The 22,179-nt window shown below is 43.1% G+C and overlaps 1 non-coding gene across 1 annotated transcript; it reads right to left on the bottom strand.

Annotated features, from left to right (window-relative positions):
* Positions 1 to 13,401: 13,401 nt before the first annotated feature.
* Positions 13,402 to 13,508, bottom strand: LOC126286520 (U6 spliceosomal RNA). The gene has a single exon (XR_007551703.1). It is a non-coding gene; the product is annotated as a U6 spliceosomal RNA (small nuclear RNA).
* Positions 13,509 to 22,179: the final 8,671 nt, after the last annotated feature.

The following is a 22,179-nucleotide window of genomic DNA, read 5'->3' as shown; positions in this document are numbered from 1 at the left end:
GTGAGTGAAATTTCATGAGAAGGTCCTGGCGCAGCGAAAATCTCTTTTGCTTTAATGATTGCCACCACAGTCCCTATATCATATCTATGACACTCTCTCCCGTATTTCGCTGGAATACAAAACGAGCTGCTCGTCTTTGAACATTTGCGGTGTTCTCCGTCAATACTAGCTGGTGCAGGTCCCACACCGCTCCAGCAGAGGACGGACAAGCGTGGTTTACGCAGTCTCTTTAGTAGATCTGTTCCATTTTCTAAGTTTTCCGCCAGTAAATCGCAGTCTTTTGTTTGCTTTCCCCACAACATTATCCATGTGATCGTTCCAGTTTCAGTTATTCGTAACCGTAATCTCTAAGTATTTATTTGAATTTACAGCCCTTACATTTGTGTGTTTTATCCTGTAATCGAAATTTAGCGGGTTCATTTTAGTACTCATATGGACGACTTCACACTTCATGTTTTTTAGAGTCAATTGTCACTTTTCGTGCCGTACTAGGGTTCATAAAGCTAGCTGAGACCTCGTCGGGACACTCTGAGATGGGGGTGTACAAATGAGGTAAAAAGTTTGTTTAATATTAATACTTTTTTAGATCACAATTACATGGAATGTTTTGCAGCAGAAGTAGTTGGTAAACCTTATTTTCCGGACGATTTCAGCTTTTTCAGCAAGTATTTTTTCCTCTTTAGATGTTTATAAAACTCCATGCAAGCCAAAATTTTAGAAAGCTTTTTTGTCTGGAGCACAGCGATCGGTATAAAATGTTAAAAGTCAATAAATACAGTATTGATCGCGTTTTCAGATTCTTTTTTTTATTTGTTGGCAACCGGTTTCGGCCCTTTTCTCGGGCCATCGTCAGGCTTCCCGCCGTTATGGCTGCTAGTGGCGGTAGACGGACCAAGATGCTTAGGAGTACGATTGTCACTGTGACAGTACAGCCACGCTTAGTACGATTGAGATCGGGTGATCTGGCGTGTAATTATCATACGATTCTGACAGAGTTCAGGGGGAATGGACTGATGCATTGTCTTGCTGAAGGTCGCCTCCTATGGGATGTTGCTGGAGAACAAGTTTATGCTCATTGGACAGTAGTTCGTGTGCCGTTCGCTCGAGAGATATGATAACAAGTTGATGCACTGTTTCCTTTGCTTGTCGACGAAATCACCGGCTGCCACCAGCGCCTGTCAACACTTACTGCCACCCAACGTTCCAGGTAATCTCTCTCTGTCTTTCAAGCAGCCAATAACGAACTTTATGCGCCCACTGTAATATCTGTGACATGTGAGCAACACATTGTTATGTGTTTTCCGCGCACTAGGTGCCAAAACGTAATGTCTGGAATTGTGATTTAGTTAATGCAGTGTGAGATTATTTTTGCTGCGTACTCTTGGTAGTGCTGAGATCCGCAGTTGATTGATACTAATATTATGAGGGTTAATGAAACCACAACACTGCATTAATACACGTTTATAATCTCACGACCGGTTTCGTACGTTTAGAGCATCACCAAGTTACCTGCAGTTAAACAAAACAAGCAATAAGGCTAAAAGCTATGGTATGTTGTCGAAAAATGAACAAACCCACAAACAGTCTTACACATTGATAAGCCAAAACATTATGACCACTGCCCACGCGACGTTGGACGCCGCCTGGTGGCGTTGGGGGCGCGTGAAGGGGTAACAAAACTATGTAAGCGGAGCCGGCAAGGACAGGGGATCAACATGGCGAAGATATGGGCTGCAAATAGGGAAATCCGGCCAGATTATTATTACACAGAGCCTGTGAATGATTACGTCGAAAACGGCGAAGCTGGTCGAATGTTCACGTGCTACTGTCGTGGGCATCTACGGAAAGGTAGGACAGGGAAATTACCACTAGGCGCTAAACGGTTGGACGTCCACGACTCTTCACAGAACGTGGCGTTCGGAGCCTTGTTGCTCTATAAAGTAGGATGGATATCTGTGGCATCTCACAAGTGTTTCGGAGAATACCGTTCATCGTTAATTGCTGAACTTAGAGCTCCGCAGCAGACCACGTCTTCGTGTTCATTTGTTCACCCAGCATTATCGTCAATTACGATCGCAGTGGGCACGAGACCATCGGGATTCGATTGCAGATTAATGGAAGAATGTCGGCTCTTCGGGCGAAAAATATACCTATTCAAAAAAGCAGATAAGGATTCACTTGACGCCTTCCTAAGAGACAATCTCCACTCATTCCTAATTAATAACATAAGTGTAGACCAGATGTGGCTTAAATTCAAAGGAACAGTATCGGTAGCAGTTGAGAGATGATCTTCCTTGGTACACAATACGGGATTGAACACTGTTGCAGAAACTACGAAACAAACATGCCAAATTTAAACAGACGCAAAATCCTCAAGATTGGCGATCTTTTACAGAAGCTCGAAATTTAGCGCGAACTTCAATGCGAGATGCCTATAACAGTTTCTACAACGAAACTTTGTCTCTAAACCTGGCAGAAAATCCAAAGAGATTCTGGTCGTATGTGAAGTATGTTATCGGCAAGAAACAATCAATGCCTTCAGTGCGCGATAGCTATGGAGATACTATCGAAGACAGTGCTGGCAAAACAGAGTTACTAAGCACAGCCTTCCGAAATGCCTTCACAAAAGAAGACGAAGTAAATATTCCAGAATTCGAATCGAGAACAGCTGACAACATGAGTAACGTAGAAGTAAATATCCTCGGAGTAGTGAAGCAACTTAAATCACTTAATAAAAGCAAGTCTTCTGGGTCCAGACTGAATACCACCTAGGTACCTTTCGCAGTATGCTGATGCATTAGTTCCATACTTAACAATAATATACACCCAATCGCTTGACGAAATATTCGTACCCAAAGACTGGAAAGTTGCACAGGTCACACTAATATTCAAGAAAGGTAGTAGGGGTAAGCCACTAAATTACAGGCCCATAACGTTAACGTCGATATTCAAGTGGTTCAAGTGGCTCTGAGCACTATGGGACTTAACGTCTGTGGTCATCAGTCCCCTAGAACTTAGAACTACTTAAACCTAACCAACCTAAGGACATCACACACATCCATGCCCGAGGCAGGATTCGAACCTGCGACCGTAGCAGTCGTGCGGTTCCGGACTGAACGCCTGAACCGCTAGACCACCGCGGCCGGCTAACGTCGATATTCAGCAGGATTTTAGAACATATATTGTGTCTACTGACACACAGTCAACAAGGGTTTAGAAAACATCGTTCCTGTGAAACACAACTATCTCTTTATTCACATGAAGTGTTGAGTGCTATTGACAAGGGATTTCAGATTGATACTGTTTTTTTTTTTTTTTTTTTTTGGATTTCCGGAAGGCTTTTGAAACTGTATCACATAAGCGGCTCGTAGTGAAATTGCGTGCTTATGGAATATCGTCTCAGTTATGTGACTGGATTTGTGATTTCCTGTCAGAGAGGTCACAGTTCGTAGTAATTGACAGAAAGTCATCGAGTAAAACACAAGAGATTTCTGGCGTTCCCCAAGGTAGTGTTATAGGCCCTTTGCTGTTCCTTACCTGTATAAACGATTTGGGAGACAATTTGAGCAGCTGTCTTCGGTTGTTTGCAGATGACGCTGTCGTTTATCGACTAATAAAGTCATCAGAAGATAAAAACAAACTGCAAAGCGGTTTAGAAAAGATATGTGAATGGTGTGAAAAGTGGCAGTTGACCCTAAATAACGAAAAATGTGAGGTAATCCACGTGAGTGCTAAAAGGAACTCGTTAAACTTCGGCTACACGATAAATCAGTCTAATGTAAAAGCTGTAAATTCAACTAAATACCTAGGTATTGCAATTACGAACAACTTAAATTGGAAGGAACACATAGGAAATGTTGTGGGGAAGGCTAACTAAAGACTGCGTTTTATGGTATGACACTTAGAAAATGTAACAGACCTACTAAGGAGACTGCCTACACTACGCTTGTGCGTCCTCTTTTAGAATATTGCTGCTCGGTGTGGGATCCTTACCAGATAGGACTGACGGAGTACATCGAAAAAGTTCAAAGAAAGGCAGCACGTTTTGTACTAACGCGAAATATGGGAGAGAGTGTCACAGAAATGATACAGGATTTGTGCTGGAAATCATTAAAAGAAAGGCGTTTTTCATTGCGACGGAATCTTCTCACGATATTCCAATCACCTACTTTCTCCTCCGAATGCGAAAATATTTTGTTGACACCGTCTTACATAGGGAGGACTGATCACTACGATGAAATATAGGAAATTAGAACTCGTACGGAAAGATATAGGTGTTCATTCTTTCCGTGCGCTGTACGAGATTGGAATAATAAGAATTGTGAAGGTGGTTCGATGAACCCTCTGCCAGGCACTTGAATGTGACTGGCAGAGTATCCATGTAGTTGCAGATTTTTGCTATACTAGATCGACGGTCGTCTCCACTAACGCTGTCTTTGAGGTGGACGGTGGCTCGAAACGTGCAGCGCCCTATGGACGCAGGCTGGTGGGAGCAGTATTATGCTGTGGGAGACACTCTCCTGCGCTTCTATGGTACCTGTGGTGGCAATCGAAGACGCGCTGACAGCTGCGAACCACCCGCCAAATCCCTTCCTGCTTCATGTCTTCCACGACGGCAGTGTCATCTTTCAGCAGTATAACTGCTCGTCTCTCGGAGCGCGAACCGTGCTGCAGTGGTCAGAGGAACGTTATAGTGAACTCACGTTGGTGTCTCGGCGACCAAATTCGCTTCGTGTAAATCTTATGGAAACCGTCCGGATCGCTATCGGGTGCCATCACCGCGTACGCAAATCAGCAGTTCGTTATTTACGCGAATTATATGACCTGTGCGTAGATGTCTAACGCCACAAACTTCCGCAAACCTGCCAACAACCTGTCGAACCCCTGATATGCTGAATACGTGACGTATTTCGTTGCAGATACGGGAAAACAAGCTATTAAGCAGCTGGCCATAATGTTTACACTCAGCAGTGTAATAAATCCTCACGGAGTCAAGCTAACATCACGGTGTAACGGCTCTGGTTGTCACATGTAACGTTAGCGACAAAATGTAGAAAACACAGTCAGTAAAATATTTTGCCGACCGCGCTGGAGGAAACGTTTTGAGCAGTAACGGCGTGCGACACGGCATGCAATATGCATTAGACTGTCGAGACAGGACCTCTCCACGAGAGGTAAAAACGAGAACGTACTACTTCTTGGTCTCAGATGAGAGCGATATGTCAAATATGGGATCATAATCGTTAGAAGTAAAGACAGAAACAAAAAATCTTACGCCGTTTTACTCTATCGAATTTTTTTTTCTTTTTTTTCAGATGGATAAATCGTATGAGTGTGTCTTGATTAAGTCTTGCTTCCATTATCAGGCGCAACGTCAGAAATGCTTGTCTGGTGCCTTTGTCTTTTCGAAAGCTAAACTGATCGTCCGTTGCGTAACGGATCCTCAGTTCCATTCTTCTGTTTAGAATTCTTATCGCCAACTTTGATGCATGAGTTCTTAAGCTTACTGAATGATAGTTCTCTAACTTATCTGCCTTTGATATTTTTGCCAAAAATCTGGTTGTATGTCTACAGACTCATAGGCTCTATACAAAAACTTAAATAGTCTCTTGGTTGCCACTTGCCGCTAAGATTTTAGAAATTCTGAAGGAATAGTATATATCCCTTCCTGTGTTATTTGATCGTACGTCTTTCAAAGTTCTGTTAAACTATGAATCTAATACTAGATCCGCTATGTCTTTCCTGTCGACTCATGTTTCCTCCTCAGTCACGTCATTAAACAAGTCCTCCCCCTTGTACAAGTCTTCAACGTACCCTTTCGACTTATTGTCTCTCTATTCAGCATTTACCAGTGGACTTCCCATTGCACTCTTGTTGGTGACGACCTTGCTTTTAATTTCATCGAAACGTGTTTTGACTTGTCTATATGCTGAAATAGTACTTCCGATGAGCATTTCTTTTTCTGTTTCTTCACATTTTACTGCAACATGCGCTTCCCTTCACTTTCTGTTTATTTTATTCCCAAGGGGCATATTTTGCTGTACTCTTGTCTTCCTCAGAATATTTTTGCATTTCCTTCTTTCGTCAATCATTAGAGTGTTTCTTCCTTGTTTCTATGTTTGACTGTCCAACTTCTGTGATTGACTTTTATGTCGATGTCTAGTCTTCAACATACTGTGGTATTCATTATTGCAATGTCTATAGCCTCAGAGATCTTCCAATATATCTTATCATTTGGCAGTACATATCCCATTTCTTTACACATTGTTTCTTCTGGACGAGTCTCTCGAGCTTCAACTTAATTCACGTTGTTACTAAATAGTGATTTGCATTATTATTGTCCCGTGCGGGATTAGCCGAGCGGTCTCAGGCGCTACAGTCATGGACTATGCGGATGGTCCCGGCGGAGGTTCGACTCCTCCCTCGGGCATAGGTGTGTGTGTTTGTCGTTAGGATAATTTAGGTTAAGTAGTGTGTAAGCTTAGCGACTGATGACCTTAGCAGTTAAGTCCCATAAGATTTCATACACATTTGAACATTATTATCTGCCCCTGGGTACGCCTTACAATCCAATATCTGATTTCGGAATCTCTGCCTGACCATGATGTAGTTCAACCAGAATCTTCTCGATCTCCAGGCCTTTTCCAAGTATACCTCCTCTTAATGTGGTTTTTAAATAAGTGTGTTCACTATCACCCATATTCTCCCGTAACTATTCCTTCACCTAAAACCGCTTTACCGAGCGAGGTGGCGCAGTGGTTAGCATACTGGACTCACATTCGGGTGGACGACGGTTCAGTCCCGCGTCCGGCCATCCTGATTTAGATTTTCTGTGATTTCCCTAAATCGCACAAGGCAAATGCCGGGATGGTTCCTTTGAAAGGGCACGGCCGACTTCATTTCCTAATCTGGTGAGACCTATGACTTCGCTGTTTGGTCTCCTCCGCCAAATCAATCCAATCCAATCCAATCCAAAACCGCTTTCAATTCCCCCAAGATGATATTCTCAAATAGTTTTTGTATCTCTTCACATTGTGATAGAGACGTCGCCATGTTACTTGAACTATTGTTGGTGTTATTTCGGTGTCGATTCTAATGGAAACAACCCTATCACTAAACTTTCCGCAATACATCTACACGTACGTGATTACTCTGCTATTCACAATAAAGTGCTCGGCAGAGGGTTCAATGAACCACCTTCAAGCTGTCTCTCTACCGTTCCACTCTCTAATGGCACGCGGGGAAAACGAGCACTTAAATTTTTCTGTGCGAGCCCTGATTTCTCTTATTTTATCGTGATGATCATTTCTCCCTACGTAGGTTGGTGCCAACAGAATGTTTTCGCAATCGGAGGAGAAAACTGGTGTGTGAAATTTCATGAGAAGATCCCATCGCAACGAAAAACGCCTTTGTTTTAATGATTGCCACTCCAATTCACGTATCATATCTGTGATACTATCTCCCCTATAATACAAAACGAGCTGCCCTTCTTTGTACTTTTTCGATGTCATCCGTCAGTCCCACCTGATGCGGATCCCACACCGCACAGCAATACTCCAGAATAGGGCTGACAAGCGTGGTGTAAGCAGTCTCTTTAGTAGATCTGTTGCACCTACCAAGTGTTCTGCCAGTGAATCGCAGTCTTTGGTTTGCTTCACCCACAATATTATCTATGTGATCGTTCCAATTTAGGTTATTTGTGATTGTAATCCCTAACTATTTAGGTGAAATTACAGCCCTCAGATTTGTGTGACTTATCGCGTAATCGACATTTAGATGATTTCTTTTAGTACTCATGTGAATAACTTCACACTTTTCTTTATTCAGGGTCAATAGCTCACTCATTGCCCTATCTTGTAATTCATAAGGAATCCTCCTTTTGTTATACCACATTCTGTTGGAGTTGATATTACCGTAGATTTGTCTCACTAGAAATATACGTATATGTTCTTTCCATTTCACTACACTGAATCGCGCTATATTTAGAGTGATCTATCTCAGATTGTCTAGCTTCCCTAAAACATTGGGACTTCTGTCGTTCCACGCTGTGACTCTTAGAATATTATCCTGTCGTCTATTTCTCAGTCTTTTTCTTATGCTCATGTCCCCCTTGGCAGTCCGCTCCCGAAGATCCGAATGGGGGACTGTGGTTGCACATGATGCGTCTAATGGCTTATGCATCCCCATGTCGTTGATCATTGCTGACTCTTCTACCTTCCAGGGGCAGTTCCTCATCCCAAGGGTAAAAGGTTGCCCTGAAACTCTCTTTGGTCCTCTGCTCCTTTGACAAGATCGGTGGAATAACGAAGGTTATTCATTATAACAAGAGTTTTCGGCGTCATGGCTGTTGATTTTTATTCAGAATGTAAACAGTAGCTGAGTTCAAACTTGGGACCCAGGACGGTTTCATTATTAGTCAAAAACACTATTCCTAGACTACCTTTAATTATTCCTTGTATAACAACGTTTATGTTCTATTTGCACAAATACAAATAATCCTGTTACATGCAATCTTTTTTTATGCTATTGTTCCTGCTTTGCTGCGTTTCTGCCATTTCAACTTGCGTTTCTTCTGTTACTATGAATTTCACCTCGTTTTAACTCGGTCAGTCTTACTTTTTCCTGAAAACCTTTACTTTCCTTCACTTGCTTTGTGGCTTGATTCTTGAAACATTTTTAATCTCTTCCTTGGTCTTCTTCTGCGTTCCAGGAATCTCATCAACTGTTCTACTATCCATGCCATTCTCATGCTCCTCATGTTCTTCAGTTTCATTCTCAACATTTTTTAATGTTGTAGCGGACGAAATAAATGTCGTCGTACAGTGATAGGTTCTTAGCTTTACTCCTGCAGGGGCCAGCATGATACTACGACATGCAAAATATCGGCTCACTTTATTACAACTTGAACAAGATGAAATACGTATATTTGTAACTAACCATGTCCACAGCAATGTTATGAGTATTGGTACCGTCGCTGAACATTTATGCATCCCTTGACACAGAAAAAGATACTAATCTGTTCTCATAAAGTACAACTGACTATAAACTTGTGCGCAGAGCTATGACTAAAACAAATGAATGATAGCTGACTGGACTGAGCGGAACCGCGCTGGGGCTTAAGTAAGCGAGCTGATGCGGTGGCCGCCTTTCATTCGTCGTTGCTTCTATGTCTACTTGTGTTTCCGTCGCGATGTACCAATCTTGCCTCGATACTAGTGCTGCTGATAAAATATTTATATATATAGATTTATCCATATATATATCGGCGATATTTTTTGTCACCGATATACGGATACATCTATGTCGAAGTATTTTATTTTATATTATTTTTTTCGCAATTTTCGATAAATATTTCAAGTTGTGCTTTTAAAACTGTAGTAGAACATTATTTTACTGTCTTTGTGTGAAGGGGCCTTACTAATACTTTTTGACCTTTCATCAGGTCCAGTCTTTCTCTTTGACTGTGTGAAGGAAGTGTAGATGGCACAAAGAAGAAGTCCGATTGGGTAAGGGGGGGGGGGGTAGGGGGAGGAAGAATAACGAGATATCCAATGTGAAGAAATAGCACACCAGTTGCGTTAAAATACATTTTGTAACGCAACAGTGTGCTATTTCTTTACATCAGCATCCTTCAAAAACAGTTGCTGAAACTGGTGAACAAAAATCTAAATAACAAGATTGGTCTTTGCGGTGGGCGGAAATACTGACCTAATCGGCAGTAGGTGCTGCCAATAGAACCTGCAACGTTTAACTTCCCCACAAAGTTTGAAACTACAACTGCTAGGAAAACGACATGCAGTGTTCCAGACAAATACGATTTGTGGCGAAAGCGAACGACGGACCCATTGGACACCTTCTATTGTACCACTTACCTACAGTTACCATTGCTAGCAAAGTGATTGTCGCCGAGCGTGAAAGTGGATAGTTTTCCTTTCTGTTCTTGTTGTAAGGGGGTAAGTAGGCTGCTAGCTTGGTGAGTTCAGAATATACACTCCTGGAAATTGAAATAAGAACACCGTGAATTCATTGTCCCAGGAAGGGGAAACTTTATTGACACATTCCTGGGGTCAGATACATCACATGATCACACTGACAGAACCACAGGCACATAGACACAGGCAACAGAGCATGCACAATGTCGGCACTAGTACAGTGTATATCCACCTTTCGCAGCAATGCAGGCTGCTATTCTCCCATGGAGACGATCGTAGAGATTCTGGATGTAGTCCTATGGAACGGCTTGCCATGCCATTTCCACCTGACGCCTCAGTTGGACCAGCGTTCGTGCTGGACGTGCAGACCGCGTGAGACGACGCTTCATCCAGTCCCAAACATGCTCAATGGGGGACAGATCCGGAGATCTTGCTGGCCAGGGTAGTTGACTTACACCTTCTAGAGCACGTTGGGTGGCACGGGATACATGTGGACGTGCATTGTCCTGTTGGAACAGCAAGTTCCCTTGCCGGTCTAGGAATGGTAGAACGATGGGTTCGATGACGGTTTGGATGTACCGTGCACAATTCAGTGTCCCCTCGACGATCACCAGAGGTGTACGGCCAGTGTAGGAGATCGCTCCCCACACCATGATGCCGGATGTTGGCCCTGTGTGCCTCGGTCGTATGCAGTCCTGATTGTGGCGCTTACCTGCACGGCGCCAAACACGCATACGACCATCATTGGCACCAAGGCAGAAGCGACTCTCACCGCTGAAGACGACACGTCTCCATTCGTCCCTCCATTCACGCCTGTCGCGACAACACTGGAGGCGGGCTGCACGATGTTGGGGCGTGAGCGGAAGACTGCCTAACGGTGTGCGGGATCGTATCCCAGCTTCATGGAGACGGTTGCGAATGGTCCTCGCCGATACCCCAGGAGCAACAGTGTCCCTAATTTGCTGGGAAGTGGCGGTGCGGTCCCCTACGGCACTGCGTAGGATCCTACGGTCTTGGCGTGCATCCGTGCGTCGCTGCGGTCCGGTCCCAGGTCGACGGGCACGTGCACCTTCCGCCGACCACTGGCGACAACATCGATGTACTGTGGAGACCTCACGCCCCACGTGTTGAGCAATTTGGCGGTACGTCCACCCGGCCTCCCGCATGCCCACTATACGCCCTCGCTCAAAGTCCGTCAACTGCACATACGGTTCACGTCCACGCTGTCCCGGCATGCTGCCAGTGTTAAAGACTGCGATGGAGCTCCGTATGCCACGGCAAACTGGCTGACACTGACGGCGGCGGTGCACAAATGCTGCGCAGCTAGCGCCATTCGACGGCCAACACCGCGGTTCCTGGTGTGTCCGCTGTGCCGTGCGTGTGATCATTGCTTGTACAGCCGTCTCGCAGTGTCCGGAGCAAGTATGGTGGGTCTGACACACCGGTGTCAATGTGTTCTTTTTTCCATTTCCAGGAGTGTATATGATCACCAATGATGGCAGGCATATAGGGGAACATGTCATAACCTAAATCCGAATATCTGTAGTGACGTTTAAATGTCGATTAAAGTGTGTACACGCCGTACTTCGTAATTAATGTACTTTTTCATGTAGTTCAATAACTGCGACTCAGTATGCCATACTAACACATATACGAGGGCTATTCGGGAAGTAAGTTCCGATCGATCGCGAAATGGAAACCACTTTGAAAATCAGAAATATTTTATCTGCAACAGTTAGCTTCAGCTTCCAGCCACTGCTCTACATCGTCACCACTCCGACTAAAGACATTTGTCGTTGCGTTGTACCAACTTTCCAATACCCTCGTCATAGAAGGCAGCCGCTTGTGCTTCCCGCCTATTCTCTGCGCTCATCTGCAGCTCGTTGTCTATGCGAAAATGTTGTCTTCGTAGCCAGTAGTTAATGTGAGCAGAGATGAAACACAGAGGGAGCCAATTACGGGCTGTAGTGCGGGTGATCAAACACTTCCCACCGAAAACGCTGCAGGAGCATTTCCATTGCGACCGAGAATTGTTACGGTGTAGGAACCGTATTACAGTACTGTAATGTGGGCTGCGTAACATCAGGCGAAATCTCTCACCAGGACCTCATACTTGGCGGGACACACTTTTTCTATGCATCTTTATGCTCACCATGCGCTCAGAACTGAAAAGATCGAAGTGATGTAACTGACAGGCATACCAGAGACACTGTCGAACACATATGTGCAAAGCTTTATTAGATTTTCACATTGGTTTCCATTTCTTGATCGATAGGAACTTACTTTCCGCATATCCCAAGTAAATCCACCTGATAAAAGGGGTTTAAATCTTTGAAACGCGTTGTGGGTGTAAATAGTTACTTGTAACAGTAAACTTACTGTTTCATTCAGTATCAATAACAGTCACGGCAAAGAAAAACCTAAAATATTCGCATTCCGTAGGATTCTTTAGCCTCTTGTTTCAAGGATTTCCTTTCTTCTTACACAGCTGCTGTAGCTTCCACACAGGAAACACTGTTTTGCTATAGGATAGAAAACTATGCTCACTTTCATCGATCGGTTTTCTCGAATTAAACTCAGTGGAAACTAAATCATATTCACCTATCTTAAACGGAGGAGACACTAGTTGTTCAATTGAAATCTCTTTAGCATCAGTTCAAGCCGATTACTTTACACTAAGTTTTGAATTGTCGTAAACAATTTAGGCGCTGAGAATCATAAAAGCCTAAAGCACACCATATCGATTTTGAGATTGTAGCGTGCTCCTGACATCTGTTGCTCTTGTTTATATGGACATACATTAAAAGCTGGCTCTACGATTTCTCAGCTTTTCATTTCCATTTGGGTCGAAAGTATAAAGCATAATTTTGTTACTCTGCGCTGCTCAATTGATGTCTAGGGTTGCGAACATAATTTAGTGTTTACATGGTGTACATTGTACAGCACTTCGCAGTCGGAAGTATACCGGGAGTTTTATCATGTCCTCTAGCCATAGAATGTAATTAATTAAAATGATGATAACGTGGACCATGGAGTGTTGGAATAGGTGATAATCGTGTATGTGGGACATTTACTATGTACTATTTGTTCTGATTCTACATTCTCATTAATTATAAACTTTACAACTATCAATACACACTAATGTTAGTAGTCTATACACGAAGATTTTATGAATTAACATTAATACTAAATAAAACCCCAAATATTAATTAGTATTAAATAGCGTAAAGTGAGTACATTACTCTTTTTTGTAGGAAATACAGTATAATGAGAGTTGGTTAAAATCCTGTTCGGACCCATGAGAATAGTGGTTTCTCTACAAATCTGATTTTCACAAACACCTGTTTTTCTCAAATCTTTGTACCTATGGTTTAAGCCTTTATGGTTCGCAGTGCATCAGTTACTTATAACCTTAATTTTCAGTGCTTCTCCCAGTCTATGTTGATCAACTTAGTTTCATACTAAGATTTAAAATGTGGAACGCTTCACAATTTTGCGTGTCATCCTTGAGGAGGGGCCATGCTGCTCTTCTCTGTATCGCTCCAGTGTTACTCCATGTACTGCCGAGGAAAGTAAAAAACCTTCGCGTGGCCGGAGAGGGACGCGAGCTAATCCAATTTAGACACCCATACACGAAAGAAGCGCTCTAGCCGAGTTGCCCTTTTGCTTTCATTTCAGTGCGCAAGCACTGTATCCTCCTCCATAATGAATGAAGTAACGGAGTGAACCTGGTCGCCTGAGTCCAGAGAGAGATGTCGGATCGTAATCTGACCGCTCCGTGGCCCTACTGACCGCTCGTCCTTGGAGCGCTGGCGCCCGCACAGTGGCGTGTAATGCGGCGCCGTCGTGGTCCAGCGCACGTCTGCCTCTCGTTTTGGCGTCACTCCACCCGCTTCAGCGACTGGCCGCGCGTGCGTTCCCACGGCTAAGCAGCCCCATCGCTTCACGACCGACTGTTTGTATCGCTGGCTGACAAGCTTCCCTCTGAATGCCTGATGCGCTGCTAAGGACTTGGAGTTTCATCGCCAGCTGCACTTGTCTCACGGCAAGTAAATGACGTGTCAAGCTTCCTCTTCGTGTCGATACGCTTGGATTCAGAAATTAGGAGCCGACCGCTGTGGCCGAGTGGTTCTAGACTCTTCAGTCCTGAACGGCGTTGCTGCTATGGTCGCAGGTTCGAATCCTACCTCGGACATGGATGTGTGTGATGTCCTTAGGTTAGTTAGGTTCAGGTAGTCTAGGGGACTGATGACCTCAGATGCTAAGTCCCATAGTGCGTAGAGCCATTTGAACCATTCAGAAATTAGGAACCAGTGTCTCCGTATTCGTATTGGTTTTATGCCGCCCGCCAAAAATTCCTCTCCTGCGCCAACCTCTTCATATCAGAGTATCAACACCTACGTTCTCAATTATTTGCTGGGTATATTCCAATTGCTCTCTTCCTCTGCAGTTTTTACCCTCTGCAGCTCTCTGTAGTACCACTGAAGTTATTCCCTAGGGTCTTAACAGACGTCCTAACATCCTGTCCCCGCTGCTTGCCAGTATTTTCCATAGATCCCTTTCCTCGTCGATTCCACGGACAACCTCCTTATTCCTTATCAGTCCACCACATTTGCAACACTCTTCTGTAGCACCACATCTCAACTGCTTCGATTCTCTTCTGTTTGGGTCTTCCCATAGTCCATGTTCCACTAACATACAGTGCCGTGCTCCAAACGTACATTATCAGAAATTTCTTCCTGAATTTAAGACCTGTGTTTGATACTAATAGACTTTTCTCGGCCAGGAACTTCCTTTCTGCCAGTGCTAACCTGATTTTTATGTCCTCCTTGCTCCGTCCCTCTAGGGTTATATTGCTACCTAGGTAGAGAATTCCTTAACGTAGCGATGCACAGGACTGATGTTAAATTTCCGATGTTCTCATTTCTGCTATTTCTCATTATTTTCGTCTTTCTTCGAATTACTCTCAATCTCATTAAACTGTTCATTCCATTACAGATCACGTAATTCATCTGCACTTTCAATGAGAACAATAATTTCTCAGCGGATCTTACAACTGGCGTATAGATGTATAGATTGAACACTGTTGTTGTGGTCTCTGTTGCAGCTGTCCTTGCTGGTCTATCCTGTGGAAGCTGCTTCATCTCCGAGTAACTACTGCAACATACATCCCTCTGAATGTGCATACTGTATTCATCCTTTGGCCCCCTCTACGATTTTTACCCCCCCCACCCCTACACCCCCCTCCAATACTGCACTGGTAATCCCTTGATGCCTCAAGATGTGTCCTACCTACCAATCCCTTCTTTTAGTCAGGTTGTGCCACAAATTACTATTCAGTACTTCCTCATTAGCTACGTGACCGACCCATATAATCTTTAGCACCCTTCTGTAGCACCACATTTCAAATGCTTCTATTCTCTTCTTGTCTATTTGGTTTATCGTCCATGTTTCGCTTCAGTACATGGCTACACGCCATACAAATACTTTCAGGTAAGACTTCCTGACACTTAAATCTATATACGATTTAACAAATTTCTCTTCTTGAGAAACACCTTTCTTGCCTTGCCAGTCTACATTTTATATCCTCCCTACTTCGACCATCACCCGTTATTTTGATTAAGAAATAGCAAAACTCATTTACTGCTTTAAGTAACTTATTTCCTAGTATAATTCCCTCAGCATCATCTGATTTAATTCGACTACAATCCATTATCCGCGTTTTGCTTTTGCTGATGTTCATCTTACATCTTCCTTTCAAGACACTGCCCATTCCGTTCAACTGCTCTTCCGAGTCCCTTGCTGTCTCTGACAGAATTACGATGTCATCGGCGAATCTCAAAGTTTTTATTTCCTCTCCCTGGACCTTAATTCTTAATCCAGATTTTTCTTTTTTTTCCTTTACTGCTTGCTCAGTATACAGATCGAATAACATTGGGTATAGGCTACAAGCCTCTCTCACTATTTTCTCACTCACTGCTTCACTTTTAATGCCCCTCGACTCCTATAACTGTCATGTGGCTTCTGAAAAAATTGTAAATAGCGTTTCACTCCCTGTATTTTACCCATGTCACCTTTAGAGTTTACCCATGTCACCATTGTCAAAAGCTTTCTCTAAGTCTACAAATGCTAGAAACGTAGGTTTGCCTTTCCTTAACCTATCTTTTACGAGAAGTCGTAGGGTCAGAATTGCCTCGCGTGTTCCTACATTTCTCCAGAGTTCAAACTCATTTTCCCCGGTGTCAGCTACTTCTACTTTTCCCATTCTACTGTAAAGAATTCGTGTTAGTATTTTGCAACCGTGACTTATTAAACTGATAGTTCGGTAACTTTTACACCTGTCAGCACCGGCTTTCTTTGGAATTGGAATTAGTATATTCTTCTTGAAGTTTGAGGGTATTTCGTCTGTCTCATACATCTTGCTCACCAGTTTTGTCATCGCCGCTTTTTCCAAGGCTATCAGTAGCTCTAACAGAATGTTGTCTACTCCCGGGGCCTTGTTTCTTCATGCAGTATCGTATCACCCTTCTCATCTTCCTCTACGCCCTCTTCCATAATATTGCCCTCAAATACATCTCTCTTGTATAGACCCTCTGTACACTCCTTCCACTTTTCTGCTTTCCCTTCTTTGCTTAGGACTGGTTTCCCATCTGAGATGCTGATATTCGCGCAGGTGGTTTTCGTTTCTCCGAAGGTCTCTTTAATTTTCCTGTATTCACTAGCTACCTTATCCCTAGTGATATATGCCTCTACATCTTTACATTTGTCCTCTAGCCATTTCTGCTTAGCCATTTTGCACTTCCTGTCAATCTCATTTTTTAGATATTTGTATTCCCTGTCGCTTGTTTCATTCATTCCATTTTTATATGTTCTCCTTTGATCGATTAAATTCAGTGCCTCAGGAATTCTGCTAGCTCTCGTTCTTTTTTTTTTTTTTTACCTTCTAGATCCTCTGCTGCCTTCATCTCTCAAAACTACCCATTGCTCTTCTACCGTATTCCTTTCCCCTTTTCTTGAATCGTTCCCTATTGCTCTCTCTAAAACCCTCCACAACCTCCGGTCCTTCCAGTTTATCCAGGTCCCATCTCCTTAAATTTTTGCAGTTTCTTCAGTTGTAATCTACAGTTCATAACCAATAAATTGTGGTCAGGGTCTATATCTGCTCCTGCAAATTTAAACCGGGTTTCCTAAATCTCTGTCTAGCCGTTATATAATCAATGTGAAAGCTTCTGATATCGCCAGATCTCTTCCACATATACAATCGTTTCTCATGATTCTTAAACTAAGTGTTTGCTAAGATTAAATTATGCTCCGTGCAAAATTCTACCAGGCGGATTCCTATTCCATTCTTTTCTCCCAGCCGATGTTCACCTACTACTTTTGCTTCCCTTCCCTTTCCTATACAGTAGAAGAAGAATGGGTAGCTCTGAGGGATGAAGTAGTGAAGGCAGCAGAGGATAAAGTACGTAAAAAGACGAGGGCTGTTAGAAATCCTTGGGTAACAGAAGAAATGTTGAATTTAATTGATGAAAGGAGAAAATATAAAAATGCAGTAAATGAAGCAAGCAAAAAGGAATACAAACGTCTCAAAAATGAGATCGACAGGAAGTGCAAAATGGCTAAGCAGGGATGGCTAGAGGACAAATGTAAGGATGTAGAAGCTTATCTCACTAGCGGTAAGATAGATACTGCCTAGAGGAAAATTAGAGAGACCTTTGGAGAGAAGAGAACCACGTGTATGAATATCAAGTTCTCAGATGGCAACCCAGTTCTAAGCAAAGAAGGGAAGGCAGAAGGTGGAAGGAGTATATAGAAGGTTTATACAAGGGCGATGTACTTGAGGACAATATTATGGAAATGGAAGAGGATGTAGATGAAGATGAAATGGGAGATACGATACTGCGTGTAGAGTTTGACAGAGCACTGAAAGACCTGAGTCGAAACAAGGCCCCCGGAGTAGACAACATTCCATTAGAACTATTGATGGCCTTGGGAGAGCCAGTCATGACAAAACTCTACCAGCTGGTGAGCAAGATGTATGAGGCAGGCGAAATACCTCAGACTTCTAGAAGAATATAATAATTCCAATCCCAAAGAAAGCAGGTGCTGACAGATGTGAAAATTACCGAACTACCACTTTAATAAGTCACAGCTGCAAAATACTTTACAGACGAATGGAAAAACTGGTAGATGCGGACCTCGGGGAGGATCAGTTTGGATTCCGTAGAAATGTTGGAACACGTGAGGCAATACTGACCTTACGACTTATCTTAGAAGAAAGATTAAGAAAAGGCAAACCTATGTTTCTACCATTTGTAGACTTAGAGAAAGCTTTTGAAAATGTTGACTGGAATACTATCTTTCAAATTCTAAAGGTGGCAGGAGTAAAATACAGGAAGCGAAAGGCTATTTACAATTTGTACAGAAACCAGATGGCAGTCATAAGAGTCGAGGGGCATGAAAGGGAAGCAGTGGTTGGGAAAGGAGTGAGACAGGGTTGTAGCCTCTCTCCGATGTTATTCAATCTGTATATTGAGCAAACAGTAAAGGAAACAAAAGAAAAATTCGGAGTAGGTATTAAAATGCATGGAGAAGAAGTAAAAACTTTGAGGTTCGCCAATGACATTGTAATTCTGTCAGAGACAGCAAAGGACCTGGAAGAGCAGTTGAACGGAATGGACAGCGTCTTGAAAGGAGGATATAAGATGAACATCAACAAAAGCAAAACGAGGATGATGGAATGTAGTCAAATTAAATCGGGTGATGCTGAGGGAATTAGATTAGGAAATGAGACACTTAAAGTAGTAAAGGAGTTTTGCTATTTAGGAAGTAAAATAACTGATGATGGTCGAAGTAGAGAGGATATAAAATGTAGACTGGCAATGGCAAGGAAAGCGTTTCTGAAGAAGAGAAATTTGTTAACATCGAATATAGATTTATGTATCAGATAGTCGTTTCTGAAAATATTTGTTTGGAGTGTAGCCATGTATGGAAGTGACTAGAAGAAGAGATCGGTTGGTAGGACATGTTTTGAGGCATCAAGGGATCACAAATTTAGCATTGGAGGGCAGCGTGGAAGGTAAAAATCGTAGAGGGAGACCAAGAGATGAATACACTAAGCAGATTCAGAAGGATGTAGGTTGCAGTAGGTACTGGGAGATGAAGAAGCTTGCACAGGAATGAGTAGCATGGAGAGATGCATCAAACCAGTCTCAGGACTGAAGACAAAAACAACAACCCTTTCCTATTATCTATTTCCAGTCCCTCACGACTATCAAATTTTCGACTCTCTTAACTATATTAAGAATTTCGATTATCATACATTTCCTCAATCTCCTCCTCATCTACGGAGTTAGTTGACTTATAAACTTGTACTACTGTCCATAGTAGCTTATCCACATTCATATTTTTTAGTCATTATTAAACCTACTCTTGCATTACCCCTATTAAACAGGAGGGGCGAAAAGCTACATCAGTGTCTTACACCCTTTTTAACACGTACACTTCGTTCTTGACCTCGCACTCGTATTTTTCTCTCTTGGTTCTAGTACTTTTTACATTACCCAACTTTTCCTACTTCTTAAGCCTATTCTCTCTGAATTCAGAACATCTAATTTATATTGACGAACTCTTATTCCAGGTTGACATATACTATTAATGTGTCTTCAGTTTTCTTCAGTCTTGGTTGCCTTATGAATCGCAAAGTCAGAACTGCCTCTCTGGGGCCTTTACCTTTCCCTTACTGATTATCGTATAACAAATTCTCAGTTTTCTTTTCCATATTTCTGCATATTAAACATATCAGCAACTTGGATACATCAGTTATTAAGCTGAGTGTGTGATCGTTCTTTAACTCGTATTATGGCCAAGCTATACCTGGATAGAAATGTGCATTGTTGCACATGGCGCCACATAATTAATAGGAAAATTGGCACAGCTAATAAGATACGATTATCGAAACAAACGTTGCAATAAAAGTGGGAAACCAGACATTTGAAAAATAAGTGCGTGCCTACAATTTCGAGCCGCTGCTGTCTTTGGTATGAAATACACACATCCAAAAAAGTTTTGCATCACTCTTGTCCCAGAACTCCTGAAGATAGACGTTGACTGTGGATATTGAATCACAGACACAGTCCATTTGACTGTTCAGAGATTCGCTAAACCCGCCCAAAGATGTAAACAGCGCCTGTTAGACGGAGGGGGTCCAACAGCCGATCAATTCCAGTCATTCTACCAGGAAGGAGGTACATGGCTCGTGTTGTTTACAGTTCAACCATGGCTATACGGTAATTACCGCGGTTAGATCGCGTCCGTATTGTTACTTTGTGCCGGGAAAGGGGAGAGATACAGAGAGACAGGAACTGTCGATGACATGCCTCGCTCAGGCCGCCCAAGGGCTACTACTGCAGTGCATGACCATTACCTGCGGATTATGGCTCGGAGGAACCCTGACAGCAACGCCAGTATGTTGAATAATGCTTTTCGTGCAGCCAAAGGACGTCGTGTTACGACGCATGATGCGCAACTTCGCTCCCGACGTCCATAGCGATGTCCATTTTTGTAACCACGTTACCTTGCAGCGCGGTATAGATGGGCCCAGCAACATGCCAAATGGACTACTCAGGATTGACATCACGTTCTCTTCACCAATGAGTGTCGCATATGCCTTCAACGAGACAATCGTCGGAGACGTGTTGGGAGGCAACCCGGTCAGGCTGAATGCCTTGTCCACGGTGTCCAGCGAGTGCATCAAGGTGGAGGTTCCCTGCTGTTTTGGGGTGACATTATGTGGAGCCGACGTACGCCGCAGGTGGTCATGGAAGGCGACGTAACGACTGTACGATACGTGAATGCCATTCTCCTACCGATAGTGCAAACATATCGGAAGCATATTGGCGAGGCATTCGTCTTCACGGACGACAATTCACACCCCTATCGTGCAGATCTTGAGAATGACTTCCTTCAGGATAACGACATCGCTCGACTAGAGTGGCAAGCATGTTCTCCAGACATGAAACCTATAGAACATACCTGGGATAGATTGAAAAGGGCTGTTAATGGACGACATGACCCACCAACCTCTCTGAGGTACGTATGCCGAATCGCCGTTGAGGAGTGGGACATTCTGGACCAATAGTGCCTTGATGAACTTGTGGATAGTATGTCACGACGAATACAGGCATGCATCAGTGCAAGAGAACGTGCTGTTGGGTATTATGGGTACCGATGTGTACAGCAATATGGTCCACCATCTCTGAAGGCCTCGCTGTATGATGGTACAACATGTAATGTGTCGTTTTCATGAGCAACAAAAAGGGTGGAAATGATCTTTTTGTTGATCTCTGTTCCAATTTTCTGCATAGGTTCCAGAACTTTTGGAAGCGAGGTGACGCAAAACTTTTTTGGTGTGTTTATTTTCCTAGTTAGTACAAATTTATCTGTAATGTCAGCATTTCGATCAATCTTCCATCTAATTTGGCTCAAATTACATCCACGACTGCACTGCACCACCCTTAAGTGTGCTTCTTATGTAACCAGCTCCAACCCGAGGAGGCCTTGAAAGGCCTAACGGTACCGAGCAACTACAGTGTTACTCTCAGCCGGCTCGTCAGTTGTTCTCACAAGGGATGAATGCACCCCAATTGCCAACAGCACTCGGCAGACCCGGACGTTCACCTATGCAAAGATCTAGCCAAGCTGGACGGGGTGTAACACCATTGCTTAGACACTACATACCTTTTGCCGATTCATTTAGCTTTCTGCTTTGTTCAACATCCCATCGTTGACCTTCTGTAATTAGTGTATGATTAATTCAATACTGTAATGAAGTGTAACCTCTGTAATGTGCACAATATGAGCAAATGATATGTTTTGCCTTTCTCGCATAATCTCTTTGGTTGTCTTTAAAACTGAATATTTTAATTAAATAATTTTTTGTAGAAATACCAATATGTGCAAATGTTCTGTTTTAATTGATGTGTTTGGTTACTGTTATGTAAACTGCTGACCTCCACTTAGGGTTCTTAGTTATTTCATATGTAAAAGGTGTTGCGGCTCCCCTCGGGCACGGAACTGTGTAGCGCGCGCAAGTTGTGGTTGGCCTAGGTAGAAAAGGTGGAACAAGAGTCAGTCGGGGACGAGCTACCAAACTATCAGCTGCTCATGTAAAAGCTGTGTATTGTGCTGATTCCGAGAGAAGCTTTCCAATGCTTCGGATCGATGAATAAAGAGCTGGAACTATTCT

The sequence above is a fragment of the Schistocerca gregaria genome, chromosome 1 (genome assembly GCF_023897955.1).
Source record: "Schistocerca gregaria isolate iqSchGreg1 chromosome 1, iqSchGreg1.2, whole genome shotgun sequence".
NCBI lineage: Eukaryota > Metazoa > Arthropoda > Insecta > Orthoptera > Acrididae > Schistocerca > Schistocerca gregaria.
Note: the sequence above shows the minus strand (reverse complement) of the source record. Positions and strands in the feature narration are given on the sequence as shown.